The following is a 20,306-nucleotide window of genomic DNA, read 5'->3' as shown; positions in this document are numbered from 1 at the left end:
CTTGAATAAATTAAGAGTTGAATTTTCTACCTTAAGTCCATCTATGACTTTCATATGGACACTGCTATTGCTCCAAGATCCTATTTTAGGACAGTGGAGCTCATTCTGGGAGGCAGCTGCAGGCAACAGAAGAGTTATCAGCAATATCTCTCTCTAGGAACTGCCCTGGTCAGAAGGCCACAGCCTCTCCCCAGGGATAACCTGTATGCAGTCGTTAGATGATATGGGATTACAAAGGCCCTGTCCCTCTGCCTACATGCAGGGCAGTTTAAGGAGTTGCATTCGGTCCTTCCAGACTAAGAGCTCCCCATGTGAAAAAGGCTGAGGAGGCATCCAAACAACTACATTGCTGTTCAATTCCTCCCTGTGTCCAATCCTCTTTTCCTCACTTTGATTTAAATGTCTCAAAAGCACTCAGCAGCAAACTTCCTTCCTGAAAAACTCTATCTCAGAGCCTACTCTTCAAGGAAAACAATACTGGACACCACTGATCTCAGAATAAAATCACAAATCCTTGAGAAGGCTGCACAAGCATGACTCATCTGTCTCTTCCCTCCCTCTCTAGTCTGTTTCTTATCACCATGCTACCTTTTTTTTTTTTTTTTAACCAATAATCCTGTCTGTCTTTTTATGTTCTTGAGACTTGCTTTTGTGTCCTATCTGGGGCTTGTGTTGCTAGTCCCTCCTTGGAGGTGATACCTTTTCGACATATCACCTGATGGTTTCTTTACATCCTGGTAGTCTCAGCAACCACATGGGCATCATCCTATGAATTTCCATTAAAAGACCTTATTTTAGATCCTGCACAGAGTAGGACCCTGGCACACTTCTGATAACCCTACTAATTGCCATGATAGCATTCTTCATTGGGAGGGATTATGATGCTTTCTTAGGTATTGGCCCCATTAAGAGGCAAGTATCTCAAGTCAGAAGAAAAATAACTATGATAACATACTTGTTAATAACCAGGCACAATTTAAAGGGATTTGCACAGTTATCCTCATCACAACCCATAATATAGGTACTATTATTTCTTCTATTTTTTTATAGGATATTGAAGAACAAAGAACCTACAGTCACCAGAAGTTAAGCTAAGATCCAAACCCAGGCAATCTGCTGAGTCCTGCTGTAGGGAAACCTACATAAGGTATTTTTTGTTTGTTTATTTGTTTGTTTTTGAATGATGGGGAGCATCATTATATATGGATAGGAAAGAGACTATTTTTTAAACAAAATTTATATTAAGGTTATTAGCACCAAACATAAGAGTTTTAAATGTAATTTAAAATGCATGTACCTTTGTAAAGAGAAACAGATACTGCTGAATCAGTAATCCCTTGGCTACCAGAGAAGGGGCACATTGTACATCAGTGCCAAGTTCCAGATAACCCCAATTAGGCACTCTGGTATCTGTGTTTCTAAGTTCTCTTTAACAAGCAAGTGGTTTCACTATGAAAGGGCCATTTAACAGATGATATTTAGAAATTTGACGATGTATTACATGAAGACAAAAATAAGCTTAGTCCTAAATCTGAGGCTATATTTTCTCTTTTTAGATCTCTAAATATGATATCACAGTACCTCTGGCTTCATAAGTTATAGGATGATTAAATCTAGTAATGTGATGCATAAGAAATAACAGCTCTAATAAAATTTCAAATATTTAGAGATTTTTGTTTACAAAATACCAAATTTCTGGAAGAAAAGGAAAAAATGTGGCCAGTCACTGGAATGTTCTGACTATATTACATTGAGAATTTTGCTACTTACAAATTAGAAGGCTGAGAAGGTGACTTAGCATCCAGAATATTTGACAAAGACACTAAATTGATGGACTCTGAGTCCTTTCTCATAGAATAATAATACATACCTCATTCTTCCCCCATCTCATGCTGAGGTATGTTTAAAATCACAGCATATTAATATTTTACTGTGCCAAAATTGACTTTACACTAATATCATATTTAAGTGAAAGCTTCATTAGAAATGGTGTTTAATAGGTCAATTGCTGATAATTTATACAAAATGTTATCATTTACTTTAGTATGATGACTTTGGGAACTATTTGGCAAGATAAGACAGTACAAAAGCAGTAATCCTGCATATGAACTACTATTATTGGTTTTCTACCTTTATTCTCAAGCTTTCAGTGCCTATTACAAAATAATTTCTTCATAAGCATTAGTAAATACATTTTCTATCATTGAAAGTGTTTTATGTCATAAAAATAAATTTTCCTTTAGAATCCATTAAAATATCTATCAAAAAGAACTATATTCTTTTGTATATCACCATGCACAAAATGCACTGGTAGTACTTAACTTTATCTCAATTTATTTATTTCCCTGGTGTAAATGATAGTCATATTTTGAGTTCCTATGTGAGGCACTCAGTGCAAGTTGATACTCAGCCAAAAGAACAGAAAGTAATATTCAGTATAAGTTGAAATAAACTCTATGAGAATTCCACATGAAAAAAAAAAGAAACTTTTTAAAAGTCATACTTCAAGATTTCAGGAAGTCTATTTTATCTGCTAGTGAATATCATTGCTTAGTTCTCTGTTGTCAGGGAAAGAGTTAACCTGAGGCAGATCTCATGATACTTAGATCTCATATTTCCAAAAAAAAAAAAAATCGCGTGAATTAACGTATAACCATTGGACCGATGATGACACTAATTTTAGATTTCCTTCCCCTCTAAGTAAGATCACCATTAGATAAGTAGGAACAAGATTTTTTTTAAACTTTGACAATTTAAGTTTGGGAAATAGTTGACTAATTACTTATTTTTAACTCTGTATAAACCAGAATATCTTAAAGAAAAAAAATCTTGTAATTTTTGGAAATCTGCTCTCCTAAAGTGGCTAATGACTTGCAAATGAACAACGGAAATCTTCTCCTTTCTGAACACTACTACTTCCATGAATGGAAATTATATAATGAAGTATGTCATTTTTCATGGAAGCCTAAAGCTAGATTTTACAACAAAAATAATGATAACCGGATACCGGTAATTATTAAATGTCTTTTACTTGAGGGCCTCAAAATCATTGACAACAATTGCTAATTCATCATTTTAGTTTTCAATTATTCATTTACGCAAAAGGGGACACTGAGATATTTATACCAATTTGAGAATTAAAATGTGTATGATATGTCTAGAACCAAAAGTATGTACTGTCTTTAATCATTGATTTTCTTTTCTACAAGTTGAATTATGATTCATTAGAAGAAATTTCTCTGGGACTTCTAAAATGTATGTTAAAAAATTCACTTCAGAAATCAATAATACATGTATTTTTCAATTTAGATCTTTTGAAGTGGGAAATATGATCAACCATAAGCAAATAGCATACAGGAGATAGTTTAATTAGATATGACCATTAATAATATTGAATAAGTTAATTGGGGAAATTACACCCAAAGAGCTATATAGTAATAACTTCAAATTTTGAATTTTGAATTTTTTATCTTCCAAACCACCATAAATCTAGGAGTGTGTTTCCTTATTTTTCTACTATTTGGAAAAACAGGTAAGTATATACCTGAATTGACAAATTTTCATTATTATATATTATATATTTATGAGTTGATTAAAACATAATATTTATATATTTAAATATACATATATTTATATATTAATTATCATTTATATATAACATTGATATATATTATAAATATTAAATATATTTATATAATATATAATATATGATATTTTCATTATTATATATTGCATATTTATCTGAGTTGATTAAATATTTTAAGAGAAATTCAGATAGTTTGGTTTAAAATTTAAAATACTTTTTCGAGGTATATGCGGAGAGAAAAAGAACTTAATTGTACAGTCATGGATTGTCAATCCCTAGCAATGATCATTAACCTTAGAGCACATTTTGTAATTATAACACTAATTATATTTCTAAGAAATGTCCATATCACAGATTTCTTGACATTTATACAATTGAGGGAGAGAACAACTTGATTAGATATTTATAAGTCATCTGAAAGTGAATCCTTTTGTAAGGACAGGATCTTTAAATTTTGAAGAGAAAGAATTTAAACGTTCACTTCTAACAACAGTAGACTTCCCTCCCTTTCTTAATTTTACGACTATTTCAAATCTTAATGGTTTCACTCATTTTTTTTTATTTTCAGTAAGAATATCTCATATGTGGGGCCTCCCTGGTGGCACAAGGGTTTAAGCACCGCACTATGAAGCAATCTGCAGCCTCGGCTGCAGAAATTCGATCCCCAGCCGGCCAGGGAGCAACCCACATGGTGAAGCAGACCTCTCCTGTCTCACCCACTACTTCTATCAGCAGTGTATTTCAGTCAGTCTGCCTGTTCTGTTCCCCGCTCTGTTTCTGGTGAATCCTCTAACCCCTCCCCCCATATCTCTGGCCTGTACCTCAGCTCTTGTATGCATAAATAAATAAATCTTTAAAAAAAAAAAAGAATATCTCATGTAGGAGTTAGTCTAGACAACAGTGGAGTGTTGTCCAGATGTAGATCTCCCCCTTTGGGATTGGAAGTCCTGTATACAAGGTCAGCTCCAAGTTTTTACAATATGTCCTTATTCCCTGGCAGCACCCTACTAGACTAGAAATGAACACCTGGTCCAGAATGGCCCATTATTATTTCCTCTGACAGTTGGAAATTGATTTGGAGAAGTAGTACAAGCCCTACTGTTCCCATGAGTTAAAGTCATGGTTTTTGTAACTATGGATAGACTTTTGCTACCAAGTGCCACATGGGAAGCAAAGAAAGGACCAAAGGGAGATGAGAGCCTCTGTATCTTAAGAGTTGAGAGACTGTGCTGAATCCTGGGTGTTCCTGGGTCTCCATCTCTGTCCCTCTTATAATGGAAGTAATTCCAAATCTATGAACTAGTTTTATATTTCTCAATAAAAAATTCCATCTTTGTGTAAGCAACAATAGGTTTCTATTATTTGAATTCCAAAGAGTCTTGATTAAAATAACTACTCTTTTGCATTATATCCATTTTCCAACATGTTTATATGTAAAATAATACTTGGATGTATATCTTGGTATGGTTAAAATTTATTTGCCATGTTAGAAAAACATTCAAGAGTTATTATCCCCCGTCACATTTTTAGTTCCAATGAGAGAAAAAAAAAATCAGAAAATATTTAAATGCTTTTCAACTTGGCAGTTTCTTAAAACATTTTTCTTCAACTTTTTTCTTTCCAGTAGTCACCTTGGACTTGCTAACATACCATGAGAATCACAAGCATATCACTTTCATAGTGTGTCTATTTTTGTCAAATGTGATGCCATATCTCTAAATTTATTTCTAAAGCACAGCCCCTGTAAAGTAATATAAGATGCCACCAACAAGCATGCCCCTAAATAGAAGCTATTAAACAATTCAAGTGTTTCAGGATCTACTGATATTGAACTCTGAATTCTGGAGTGTCTCCTAGTTAACACTTCACCACAGTAACTAAAAGAAAAAAAAAAAAAAGGAGGAAAGTAGGATTTTAATCATGTATGGATAAGACCTTTCACTTTCATTTGGAAGTAGAAATAAGAAACATTCTATTGTTGTTTCTTAAAACAACAAATTACCAATGATTGTTTTTCTCCAGTATATTTTCAATAGATAAACTGTGAAAGTGAAACCTATTCATATTGGAGGACAAAAGAGAGAGTCTTGGTTAACAACTCTGTTTTCTTTACTTCCTCCAACATCCATTAATATGGTTTCACATATTTCTTTACTCATTGTAATTGTTATAGAGGGACATTTTTATTAACAGAAAAAAAAATCCAGATTTTTTTCCAGTAAGGAAAAAAAAAAAAAAAAACTAACTAAGATAATACTGTTCTCACCGTTATTATGAGAGAAGTTAGTGCTATAATTGTGCTTCAGTCAGTTCAGTAGTTAAAACAGTCAATTGCTATAGGCACCTAGTTAGCCACTGAGTTAACAACTATCAGTGTTAGGGTAATTAGCATGTACAGAACAGAAGGCAAGGCAAGTAGAGACAATATAAACACATGAATGATGTGTGTGAGTGTGTACACACGTGTGTGTACGTGTGTGTGAGGGTGTGTGTGTGAGAGTGAAAGAGAGAGAGAGAGAGAGAGATGTAAATAAATTCCTGTAAGGAGTTTTAGGGAAAACTGAGCAAGCCCAGGGGGCACATGATTAAATAGAAGCAGCTTTCATAGCTTTCTCCCATCATCAAAAAATAGTAAATCCTGCCATATGTGACAACATAGATGAAGATTGAGGACATTATGCCAAGACAAATAAACCAACCCCAAAAAAGACAGATACTCAAGATGTGCAAAATAGTCAACCATAGAAGAAGAGAATAGAATGGTGGTGTCAGGGACTGAGGGATGGGGGAAATAGGGAGTTGTTCCATAGATAATTAAGTTTCAGTTGTGAAAAATGATTAAGCTATAGAGATTTGCTATAGGACATTGTATCTATGGATACAATTTCATTTTGCCAATTTAAAAATGCATTAAGTGGATTGACCTTATCTTAAGTGATCTTACCACTGTTAAATAAAAATGAAATCTGAAAGTGTGATACCTCCATTTCCTACAATGGAATATTACTCAGCAATCAAAAAAGATAAACTCATGCCATTTTCAGCAACATGGATGGAGCTGGAAGGGATCATGCTCAGTGAAATAAGGCCGAAAGAAAAAGAAAAATGCTAGATGGCCTCACTTACAGCAGGAATGTAGAGGATTCAAATAAGGGATCGGGAAAAAACTAATTATAATAAAGTAAAAGTCAAAAACAACAGGCAACTATAAATCAGAGACATACTACGGGGGGGAGAAGGGAGTAGGATCAAAACAAGTGTGGGCAGAGCACAAGGGACTATGGTGATAATTCATGGGTGAACGGGTGGTGGGAATTTTATGGGGACTTTAATAACCAAGATGAAAATGCATACATTGTACAAAAATGAAAAGTGTTGTAAAATATATAAAATAATTAAAAAATAAATACATTTAAAAAAATAAACAAAAATGAAAGAAGGAAGGGAAGAAGGGAGAGAGAGACAAAGGAATTGGAGGCAGGAGACTGCATTTTTAACTTGCAAAAAAAAAAAAAAATCACCTGCAAGCTTGCAGCACCCATCCTCATGGGGATGGGAGCCTATGTCATGAGCTAGTCCAGCACAGCAGCAAACTGCCCCTTACAGTTTTGTTGAGAGCAGAGGGAGCTGACCAGCATGTGCTTACATTCTCTCTGCTCGGGTGTAAGCTGGTGACTGCCAAGCCTGGTGATGGGGCCTTAGCACTGCCTGGAGTGCAGGCACTGGGAGACATGCCTCTTCTCTTCAGTTGGTCCCTGGCAGCTATTCAAATGCAAGTTAAACATGTTAGGTTCGGTTTTGCAAAACATCTCTAAGCAAGAACTCCCACTGAATCATAAAATGGAAATTCTGCTCTTAGAAAGCCTCCCGAATTAGGTTTTATTTCTGACACCTCAGATAACAATAGAAAAAAATTGTCTTCATACATTCAAAGTGTTTCACATACATTATTTACACTTCCCACATCTGTGAGGAGTTGGGGGGAGGGGTGGGGATGAATAAAAGCATGTGAAGAATCTAAAGCCCAGAAATACTTAGTGATTCTCCAAAGCTATACTTGATCCTAAGGCTGAGAATTTCCATGACATTTCTTACTGCATCACTATTCCACTATCTCCATGGAACTTCTTATGTGCCAAGAAGTATGCAGAACCCTTCAACATACATCTTTTCATTTTTACAGAACCCCGGAGGGGCTTTGCCACCTCATTTTCTTGGCAAGAAAAATTAGATTCAACATTAAACAACATGCCCAAGAACACCCAGAGACAAATACGTGGAACCAGATTGTCTGATTCTAAAGTCACCTTTCTGCTAAGCCACTGTCCTTTCATACCTAGATGCAACCTTTTTTAGAACATCATTATTATGCTTCTATATGCATACATGCATTATAAACAAATTATTGTACATAATTTACCCTCACACAGTATGCATCAAACTCTCAGTTATTCTCTAACATTCTCTTTCAAACGTCAAACACACTTTACTGTTTGTTGAAGCACTTATGACACAATGTATGACGCAAAGGCTACAGATAATATTCCCTTGTTATGCATAGTCTGTCTTCCTTACTGGAGGGCAGACCAAGATGGGAATATAAGGCCCATTAAAACCAGGGCCATCTATTTGAGTCATGACTGAAGACAGTATCTAAAGTAGTGTCTTCAGTATGTAAGTGTTGAATAATGGATGCATTAAAAAACTATAACCCAGGGCCTCCCTGGTGGCACAAGGGGTTTAAGAACAGCAGTGTGAAGCTATCTGCAACCTCTGCAGCACTAGTTCGATCCCTGGCCTGCCAGGGAGCTACCTACCCACATGGCACAGCAGACCTCTCCTGTTTCGCCAGCTTCTCCCCTCAGCAGTGTTTTTTCAGTCAGGCTGCCCAGATCCCCAAATGTCAAGAACTCTGTCTTTTTATTTAAATTAAAATTATAATTATATTCAGATGCAACTATCATTACAACTCATTATTTGAGCTCATTCATCTGATTCCAGAAATGCCACAATAAGAAACAGTAAGCAAGAAGTGGTCAGATATTGATATATTGATTTTAGGCGAAGACCAAATGAACCAGGAGAACGAATATCCAAGAAGCTACCAGGTGGCGGAGAAAAATGGTTTGGAAGCCCCAGAAAATGATGTTTAAATACTGGCTCCATCATGTGTCTGTGGTACAGATAAGTTACTTCTCCTCATGTAAAAATGGGGAGTAATGTCAACTACATATAGGGGATGGTGATGAGGATGGCAGGAGATAAAATACAACTTTTAAATAATAATTTTCCGGACTTCTTCTAAAATGCTGCCAAACAGCAAAGCATTCTGTTTCAAACAATCGCAAATCTTTCTACTGAATCATCTTTGGCAACAAAACAGAGCAGAAGCAGCAGAAGAAAAGGATGTTGTGAGGGCCCCACAGATCCGGAGGTCGGCTGAGACAACATCAGACAGAGCATGGCATCCTGGGTGACACCTGAACAGAAAGGCAAAGCTGAGAGACGAAAGAGGAGGCATAAAACGCAGAGCAGAAAAGAAAGTGGACAAGGTGGCTTTAGAACTTAGAACTACGTGGGGGGGGTGAACTTCAGAAGCAGCTTAGTGTGATGGTGAGATAGTGAATAGAACTAAATTCAGACCAAAAAGCCAGAGCTTTTCATTTCAAAGAGAGGGAGAAAAGGGGTAGGCTGGCTTATGTGCCAGGAAAGCTCCAGAGAACTTTGGGAATTCCGCAGGGTGTAAAAGTTCAATAAAAGAAAATGAGCTTCAAGTACTCAGCACTTAGTGAATGTCTCAAGATTTGGTAGTTCACTTCCTTTCTTCCTTAGCTCTTGCCACTGACCACAGGGAAAGAATCAGAAACAAAACTAGTTATTAAGCAGATAGAAAAGTTGATATCTGAGTGAGATGTGAAACACTCTTGACAAGATTATAGACAGAATGTGAAAGAAACCCTACTCCTTTATTTGAAACACAGGTTATGATGTGATTAGTACAAGACAACATTGTACATAGGAATAAAAATGAAGAAACTATCTTTTGTGTTTTATTTCCAGAAGTCTTGGATTTTATGAGATGCTAGGTTTATGCAATGTATAAAGAAAAATCTACATAGAAGTTTTGTAATTTTTCAGGGGAACTTAATCTAGATAAAAGCTAATTTGTGCAATAGCCCTCAACAGTATAAGCCAACTCTTTTTATGTATATTTCTAGAAAGCAGGAGTTTTATCTGACAATTTGAAAAAAATGTTAAGATATTTAAAACAGATTTAAAAAAGCAGCTTACCTTTTTTCTAATTTAAAAGTGTTCGGGTTTTGAGTTCAAAATCAGAGAACAGATATTACCTGTGTACTTTTCTTAGTAGTTGGTAAATGAAACTCTATTTCATAACAGCTTTTCCCCCCAAAATCTTTAAATGGTACATTTTAATAAAAATAAAAGAAAGCACTTCTATAGATATAATGTTCAATTACTGGTTTTAGTGCTTTCCATGTAATAAAATAAAGCGTCTGCTAGTATTCCTATAAAGTAAGGACTATTATACTCGTTTCACAGATGAAGAAAGCAAGCCAAAAAAGACTACAGAATTCCTGAAATTACTCAGCTGGTAAGTAACAGAAACAAGGTTCAGTGGCAGGGAACCTAGCTCTGGAAATCTTATACTTAACCATATAGTACATGATGGTCACTCATGTCTGATTGGATTCAGCTCACAAGAAAATAGCAGAGGAAACAACTCCTGTCTGCTATTAACCAGAATACTATTTTCTCTGTGACTTTTTTTTTTTTTTGAGAAAAATAGACATATATTTGTTTCAGAAATATAATACATGATTTAACATCTGCATATACTACTTGAAAGACAATCACCACAGTGAGTTCAGCTACCATCCATCAACCCACAAAGCCATGATTGTTCTATGTGTGTTGAGAACCTTAAGATCCACACTCTTAGCAACCTTCAAACATGCACCACATCATCAATAACTACAGTCACATGCTGAGAGCTAAATCCCAAGACTTATTTATTTCACAGCTCTAAGTTGGTTTCTCAGAAAACAAAACGTGAATATACATAATATGCTCATACTGGAATATAACATTTATTCGTTCCCTCTGATGATTTTCGCCATTGTTGTATTTTGATTATCCTTTGACACAAAATGAAGATTTTACCCAGGAATAAGTGAATATAAGCAACTGGGCATGGGGATGGGGGATTAGGTCAGAGATTTGATTGCACAGACAGAATGTTGGTGAGATAGAGAACTGAGCATTAAAGAGAGGGTCTGTGCCCTGAATCACATCTGGTTTAAAATCTTAGGAGAACTTGGGCAAGTCACTAATCTTTCTTAGGCTTGTAGATTATTTGTCTGTAAAGTGGAAGTAATCACAGAAGTGCCTTTCTGGGATAGTTGTGGAAATTAAAAGTGACAGCTGAATAAATTATATCTATGTAAGTATAATTCATTTAAAGAATTATACATGTAGAAAATGTTAAAGAAAATTATTAAAAAAGAGGTTTAATAAATAAACTAAAAAGAGTTTAATAAATAAACTAAAAAAGATTTTATTAAAAAAGAGGTTTAATAAATAAACTAAATAGTATCCTATAAGGAATGGAAGACCACTAAACAATTACTATAGGCATCCAAAGCACAGAAAAAAAGATGCTCTATTTTTCAAACATAATTAAGTGCAAAACTACTTTTGTTAATTTACCTGCTGAATATATTTTGATTCATTGAAAGAGTATTATAAGAATAACTGGGATATTACAGATCTTTATGTGTCTGCAAGACAATCTAGATTTTTTTAAAGGAAACATAGGAAAATAATAGCTCCTAGATACAATTAATCAGTTTAAACTTTTATTCCAAAAGCAGATAGTCACAAACATAACTTCACCTCTGTATACAAAATTTTAGCATGCAAAATTAATAGTAGAGAATTTCATTTAATGGAGTTTTTTGATTTAGTTTAAAATGGCTTTTCTCAAAAGGTATAGTCAATGTACACAAGCAATAAGCACACTTATGACCTCCATTCTTTGGAAACAGCTTAAGCAAAACATAATGTATAGATACTCGATGTCATACCTGTTATAAGGTGGTGTACACCTTAAATAAAAAGTTATACAGTAGGTCCACTGGTGGTTGTAAATTGATAGTGGATACATGTTTCAAAATAATTTCCTTTCAAAGCAAGGAATTTACAGCTTTATTTGCAACAAATTTTAAATTTTAAAATGCTGAAACCTTAAAATAAAAACATTTGTAAAGTGTATTAAAATTATCAAATAAACAAGATTAAAATCTTCAAGGACCAGGAATTAGGGAATCACTGGAAAATACCAAATATTTAAAAAACAAATATAAATCATTTTTTCAACTTTTTGTAGAAACAATATTTGATGTTCTGTAATTTTCTACTATGCATCATGATATAGACACTAGATGCTATCCAATTATCATCCATTATTATAATGAAAATAAGGCAATGGCTTTCTATTTTCTCTTTTAAATTTAAGAAATTCAGAATTAGTAAAGTAAGAAGAAATGTGGAACTACTAGGGGATTTGAACTTTTGGATTAAAAAAAAATTGATTTCTCTCATTCTTATACTGCCCTGTCCCTCACTTATTGCCAAACCAATAGATGTCATGCATTCATACATGCACACACACATGCAAACACACACACACACACACACACACACACACACGCTATCACATTCAAAACATCACCTTGCCCCAACAGTTCCACAGTTGTAATTAAAAGCTACATTTCGTTAAGCAAATTAGGAGCTACAATAAAGTGGAGGGAGCATGTGAAATGAATAATTAACATTGTATAGACTTCAGCATCATAATTAAGATTAAATGCCGCATATATTCAAACTAGATTAGCACAGCCATTGAAAGTAGAGATGTGCTCAGTGGGAGAGTATGCTTTTGCTAAATAATGTTTTATGAAGAGTATTCTAAAAACATTAAGCATAAGGTTGTCATATATAAAATGATTAAAGTTTTATACAAAAGAAGCTGTAATTCGGTAAATGAAGTAATTTCATTTCCCTGCTGTTTTCACCTTTAGGAACATACTGTAAATGGAAAAGAAAGCCATATGATATCGTATTAAATAGAGTATGAATACCCTTGTTTGAAATTAATGAACCCTTGCTACATAAACTTGGGGTAACAGACAGTTCCAGGGAGTCAACCTCACCGATTTATTTTCTATCTCAAAGATAATATCTCAAAAACTCATTTTATTTAACTTCTTATTTATTACTTCTCCCAATCTTGCTATCAAGATGTTTTGTGTGCATTATTCACAATAAACATTCATTTAATTTATTTTGAATTGAGTTCTTTCTTGCGTGTTGCCATAATTCCTGAAAACTCTTGGAGTTGGTGATGGATATTCAGTAATTTTCATAGCATGCGCATTTCACTCAAGCTTACAGTTAGGAACTTTTTGCACTGAAACCAGACTGGATTCTGAATACTTTATTCACTCTCCTTTCTTGCTTCTTTCCCCCTAAATTTCAATGAATTTTGAAATGAAACCAAGGCAAAATGTGATTTTTACACTGGTTAATGTTATTTGTTACAGTTATTTTCTGACTAACCTCTCCAATGTTTTATTGACCTAGAGCTGTTTAAAAAAAGAAAAAAAAAATGATCTTAAGTCTAATCCTATGATGACAATGAAGGATAAAACACCACACTCCTCCACCCCACTCCCTCAGCCCAATCCAAATGTTCAGTTAGGCTTTTCCCAAGCTGTCTGGAGCAGGATTTTTCCAGTACCTGTCACCTTGGCATGTGGAGCTAAGATCAGTCAAGGTCCCATGGGCTTCAAGAGAAACTGTTACCATAAAGCTAAGGGTGAAGAATACCCAGGAGTTTCAGGTCAACCTTTACGTAAGAGAGACCTACTTTGTGTCAGGGCAAGCATTTAGAGCACCTGGATTTCTTGTGTGAATCACTTACTCATCATGTGAGACCCCTCTCTCTCCTTGACATCCCAGGAAACCATCCCATTCACTAGCTCAAAAATAAAAGTCCTCTGTCTGTCTCATTTACTCTAGAATTTACAGTCAAATTCTCCATATGCATGTAACTATATTTGCTCTCCCCCGCCTTCTAATCTATCTGATACTAACTTATTTGCTCAATCCGCCTAAGAAGAACCATGAGGAGTAGGGGACTTTTCTCCTGCGCCCCTACAATAATCAAATTAAAAGAACAACGATCCTGCCTCGCCCGCGGCTCCTCTCAGCAGTGTATTTCAGTCTGTCTGCCTGTTCTGCTCCCCGCTCTGTCTGTGGTGAATCCTCTCACCCTCCCATGCCTCTGGCCTGTACCCCAGTTCTTGTATAAACATGAAAAAAAATGAAATGACTAGAAATATTTTCAAATTATGTTTAAATTATATATATAATTACTTTTAAAATTTTATGCATATAAATTTAGTTTGACAACAGAAATGCTGTACCTTGAATCAGCAAAAACATTTCCTCAAAGTAATCAATTACTGAGCAGTAATCCAGAGAAAATACCAATATATTAGGTCACATAGATTTACATATGTAATATTTGAAGCATCTCATTATTTAAAATCTCATTGTCTTGGTCTCTAAAAATCTTCTAGTAACCAAATTAAGATAAAAATAAAAAATATATACTATAGGCATATATCTATTCAGTAAAAGAAGGGGAACGGTGTGTGCATTTTTTCCCTCCTTACGGTTACTTAAATAGGTTGAAGTGTAAACTATTTTGAGCACCTTTTGGAGAGAAGCAATTTAAGTACTACATTTTTTAAGGTCAGCCATTTTTGGAGTGAGGTGGAACAGAATGTAAGAAAGGAACCAAAAATTCCCACAAGAGGGTGGTATGATCTGATAGGCTGTTCTCACTTAAAAAAAATAAAGAGAGAGAGAGAGAGAGAGAGAGAGAGAGACTTAGTTTTCATCTGCTCAAATGCTGGTATCAAAATCATACTATAACTTTGATTAAGGATAGATGGTTCCTATATACTGAGGAAGGGGATTAAAAACACTCCTTCATTCCTTGTTGATGAATTAATCCTTGGAATTAGAATTCAACAATTTAGAAATAAAGCAAACTGAAGAGAGAAACAAAGAATTTGTGTACAGTTAAAATAAGACAATAGGGCCAGAGTGGAGTTGCTCATGCTAAGCCCCATGTTACCAAATCAAGACTTAATTACAGTTTCTGATCTCCCAGAAATGGAATATCAAACCAGTCAACCAGGAATCCCCTGTTGAGCATTAGTAAGGTAATCTGCCAGACACATCCCTGTCTTCCTCAAAAAGAATGTAATTTTGCAGTAACTAACCCACTTTTTGCCTAGTATAATTTCCTGTTCCTGCTCCCTTCTGCCAGTTAAGTCTTTCATTTTTGTGCAGATTCTTAGAGCCCTTTTTCCATGTTAGATTTGGGGACTGCTCGATTTAAATTTATTTTTGTTAACAAAAACGCATGAAAATATTAATGAACCTCAGAGTCTCTTTTACTGGTTCTAGCATCTGAAGAGGGAATCAAAGGAGACAACCTCCAAAGACTCCAGAAATAGCCAACAGCCACAGGTAGGCACCTCTTGAGCTCTTGCTTCCTCAGTCTCTGGAAGTCTGGGTAAGCACCTCCTAGATCCTGGATCCTAGCTCTACAAATTTTTCAGTAAGTGCTTTCAGGCTTTGGGCCTCCCTGGTGGTGCAAGGGGTTAAGACACAACCTATGAAGCTATCTGCAGCCACCACAGCACAAGTTCAATCCCCAGCTAGGGAGCTACCCACATGGCACAGCAGACCTCTCCTGTCTCACCCACTGCTCCCCTCAGCAGTGTGTTTCTGTCAGTCTGCCTGTCCTGTTCCCCATTCTGTCTCTGGTGAATCCTCTCACTCCCCATACCTCTGGCCTGTACCCCAGTTCTTGTATGCATAAATGCATCTTAAAAAAAAAAAAGAGCTTTCAGGCTTTATTAGAACTTTTCTTCTTTGGTGAGTGGGTCTAGTTTAGAAACTGAATTGAGGTTGGAGTCAGACTAGATCCAACTTAAAAACCTATCTGGGTCTGAGATTGGAATGGGTAGGATTTAAATTCCACTGGATTCATTGTGGGTTCAGTCATTTCAACTCCAGTGAAAAAAATTTGTTTTCATGGTAAACAAGCAAATCAAATTTAACAAAGGGTAATCAGGAATTACATTGGCTGCAATGGCCAACTTTTAACTTAGATAAGCTTATTCGTTTGTGAGACATCCTTTAGAAAAAGGGGTCTCAGTTCAGCATTTACCATAATAGATAAAGGTGAATTATTTTTCATCTGGTGACTAGGATGAGACCTATTGGGCACCTTGCTTCTCCAGAGCCTGCAGATTACTTATTTAACAATGCTTCCTGTATAATTTAAAATATCAAGTATGTCTGATCAGTTTAACATTTTACCAGCTGAGAGACAAGTCCTTTGAGACCTTCCAGGGGTGTTCTAGGAAATCTCAAAGCTACTTTGGGCTCAAAAAGATTGATTTAGGAAAGCTATGAACATTTGAAATGGTTTGAACATTTGACTAAATGCAATTACACAAAAATCAAATTCTAATTTTGTACCGCTCTCTTTTTGATATTAAAACTCACTTCTGAAAACTTAAATCCATTCCAGTCTTAGCTGATCATACTTTCAATAAAGATCTTTCTTTGTCTGATTTGTTTGGGTGTTGGGGGTCATTCCTCTGAAGTATACTCCAGACACTGGGAACTATAATTACAATAATCATATTAATATATTATAATTATATATACTTCTTGCCTATAAGTGATAAGCAATAGTACCATAGTATAATACTGTCCCAGGTATGTCATATTCTTTCAAAAGCTTTAAATGCTTATTCTCAGCCACAAACTTCTAGGCAGATCTCCCCATGACTAGACTATCAGAAAAGGAACTAAAAGAATGACTAACTTAGAGACCTCAGAGCAAAGTCATCACATATGAGTGCCACATAAAGATTCAGCAAAAAGGCATCATGGCTTATGAGTGCCATACAAAGAATCAGCAAAAGCTGAGCAGTCTGGATCAGTAGCTGGGCGTGGCACTAATGGCATACATGTTGATCACATCTATCAATATTACTTAGACAAGATTCTAAGCAAAAGGAGAGGTATTGTTAAAATAAGAAAACAGGCACATAATGGAGTGGCGTGCTAAGCCACATATCACCAAACTGAGACTTAACTTAATTACAGTTTCAGTTCTTCTAGAAATGGAATCTTAAACCAGTCAATCAGAAATTGCCTGATAAGTACTAGTTAAGTAATCTTACTGATAGGCTCCTTCCATCTCATAAAAATCACATTGATTTATGCTCACAGAAACTCACCATTTTAAGTGCCTCAGTTTATCTTATGACCCTGTTAAATCAAAAGGTAGAAATATATTTGCATTACAAATGAGTCAGCAGGAAATCCTAAAACACTATCTACTAAATACACACAAAACAAAAATTTAGACAATGTCTTGTCATGGCTTTACTAAAATATCCTTCAGTTTTACTTTTACTTTTTTTTTTTTTTTTATGAACTCATGCGAGAACAATCTTGAAATCTTGAAAACAATCCCAGCTGATCAGGTCTTAGAAGGAAAGGAAAAACAGTTATTATCCTTGCTTATTAAGAAAATTATTTTAAAAATTATACCACTCATCAGTTTTAGCATTAAAACATTATTGCTTTATAGATTCAAGCTTTAGGATGAAAGTTAGATGTTATTACTGTAACTATAAATTACATTTATAGCAATATAATTGCTGTTCCTACAAGTAGGTAACACTAATAGTCCTATCAATTACAGTGCCATAAACATTGTTTATGGCAGCATAAATATTGATATTAATGTAATCAAGAATCAATAGTGGTTATTCAAAGTGTCATGCAAAATATAACTAACTAGTTAGATGAAATATTTTTAAGTCAATGTAGAATGCAGATTGCCATGCAAGGACATTTTGTATATCAAGTATAATCAAATTTAAATATTGATTTACAATGGAAAGAAAAATTCACTGTATATCTTGGACACAGAAAAGTTTTCATTTTATAAAATGTTAGCCTTAAAAAGTGGTATTTTGGAGAAAAAAGTAGAATAAATGGATCTACACAACAGTGATTTTTCATTTCAGTGTTAATAAGCCTCATGGAGTAATTGAATCCCAGCATTCACAGTATACCATTATACTCTGGGAAAAGTAACTCTAAAAAAGCAATAACAGTACTGTTGGAGTTAATATGACAAGCTTCTACTTAAGTATCCTGCTATAGTAGGCAGAATTCTAGGCAAAATTCTGTCCCTTGAGTGTGCTTTTCCTATTTAAGTATCTCTACTTGAATAAAGGTGGGTCATACCTAATCAGGTGATCTTATTTTTTTCTTTTTAAGATTTATATTTATTTATGCATACAAGAATTGGGGTGTAGGTCAGATGTGCAGGGGCTGAGAGGATTCACCAGAAACAGAGTGGGGAGCAGAATAGGCAGATCTTCTGAGATACACTGCTGAGGGGAGCAGCAGGGGAGACAGGAGAGGTCTGCTGCGCCATGTGAGTTAGCTCCGTGGCTGGGGATGGAAATCATGCTGCGGTTGCTGGCTATAGCTTGATAGTGCTGAGACTCTAACCACTGCACCACCATGGAAGCCCTTCAGATGAGACTTATTTTAAAGAAAATGCCAGAAAGGAGAAAGGCCAGAGTTTCTAAGCTGCAGTGGATGCTCTCCTTGCAACCTTAAGGAGGATAGTGGCATGTTTTGGAGAGACTCCCATGACACAGAATAGCAGTCTGCCTCTAGGAGTTGAGAGACCACCAACTGGAAGAGTCTTCACAGTTACAACAGGAAGGAAATGAATTTTGGCAACAACCGATAAGAGTGTAAGGGGACACTGAGCCTATGATGAAAATACAATTCCAATCAATGCTATGGTTGCAGCCTGACTTTGACACAGCCAGCTCATACCTGGACTTCTGACCTACAGAACTATGAGATAATAAGGTGGATGTTTAAGACCCCAAATATTTGGTAATTTGTTATACAACAAGAGAAAAAGTAATATACCTGCCTTAACCCTCCTGTCCAAAAAATCTACTTCTTTCTTTTGCTTATCTGCTCTTTTATCAAAGCAATTGAAAATTTAAGAATAAGATGTTTTCCCTGATTCTCCAAACTGGGTCCAACTCACAATGAACATCTACGACACACAGCGTCAAGTGTGAAATGTGAGTGCATACTCTCATTGCACAGCCAGAGGAGAATCACCTCCTATATATATAAGACACTTAGGCATAAATGGGAACTTCACTTGTATGTATATGGTATACACACACTCACATACACACAGCTATTTAGCTTTGAAAAATATCAAGTTGAAAAAATCATAAGTTTTGTGAAAAGCTTTAAATTCAAGTCCAAACTATAGAAATAATCTAGATATGTGTCACCATATTGATAACAGGATCATTTAATTTCTTTTAAACTGGAACAGGTTGATTATTTCTTCCTATAGTAGTCTCTATGAAATTGTCCATTTCTTCTAGGTTATAAAGTTTATTGGCATACAGATGTCTGTAGTACTCTCTTATGATCTTCAATCTGTTGTTGCTTCTCCTCTTTCATCTATGATTATATTTAATAGAGATTTATCCCTTTTATTTTTTATCTTTGTAGGTCTAGCTAGAGGTTTGTCTATTTTGTTTATATTTTCAAAGAACCAGCTTTTAGTTTCACTGATCTTTTGTACTATTTCATTTTCATTTCATTGATAAGCTCTAATTTTTATTATTTCCTTTCCTTCTACTGGATTTTCATTTTATCCTTCCTTTTCTAATTCCTTAAATTATAAGGCTAGATAATTTATTTGAGCTCTTTTTTGATTCCTGATGTGGGCCTGAATGGTCACATACTTCCCTCACTTTTAAAGGCAGTTACTTTACAGCAAAGGAGCTAGAAGCACACATTGGAAAAAGAAAAGTCTCTTCAACAAATGGTGCTGGGAAAACTGGTCAGTCACATGCAAGAGAATGCAACTAGAATACCATCTCACCCCATGAACAAAAAATAAATCAAAATGGATTAAAGGCATATGTAAAACTGAAATCATAAAACAGAAGGAAACAAGCAAAACACTCTGCAACATTTGCCTCAATGATGTTTTTGTGAGCGCAAATCCCACAGCAAGGGAAACAAAAACAAAAGTAAAAAAAATGAAACTGCATCAAGCTAAAAAATTCTGTATATTGAAAGAAACTATCATTAAAACAAAAGACATCCTACTGAATGGGAGAAAATATTTGCATATCATACATCTGAAAAGGAACTAATATCAAGAATTCATATGACTCAACAAAAAGAAAACAAAAACCCAATCAAAAAATGGGCAGAGAAGCCAAATACATAATTCCTCAAAGAAGACATACAGATGACTAATAGGCACATGAAAGTAAACCATCATCAGAACTTATCAGAGAAACGAAAATCAAAATTACAGTGACACTATCTCACACCTGTGAGAAAGGCCCATATCAAAAATTCCAGAAACAATCAGTGTTGGTGAGGATGTGGAGAAAAAGGGATCCTTATACATTGTTGGTGGAAATGTAGACTGGCACAGCCCCTATGGAAAACAGTATGGAGGTTT

At 35.1% G+C, this 20,306-nt stretch overlaps 1 protein-coding gene across 1 annotated transcript in view; it reads right to left on the bottom strand.

Moving 5' to 3' along the window:
* The window catches only part of TENM2 (teneurin transmembrane protein 2), a 3,493,894-nt gene that overhangs the window by 2,365,395 nt on the left and 1,108,193 nt on the right, over positions 1-20,306 (bottom strand). The gene's annotated exons all lie outside the window — the stretch shown is intronic.

This window comes from Talpa occidentalis, unplaced genomic scaffold, assembly GCF_014898055.3.
Source record: "Talpa occidentalis isolate TD23 unplaced genomic scaffold, MPIMG_talOcc4v2.1 talOcc4.9, whole genome shotgun sequence".
Lineage (NCBI taxonomy): Eukaryota > Metazoa > Chordata > Mammalia > Eulipotyphla > Talpidae > Talpa > Talpa occidentalis.
This window is presented reverse-complemented; position numbering and strand designations above follow the sequence as displayed.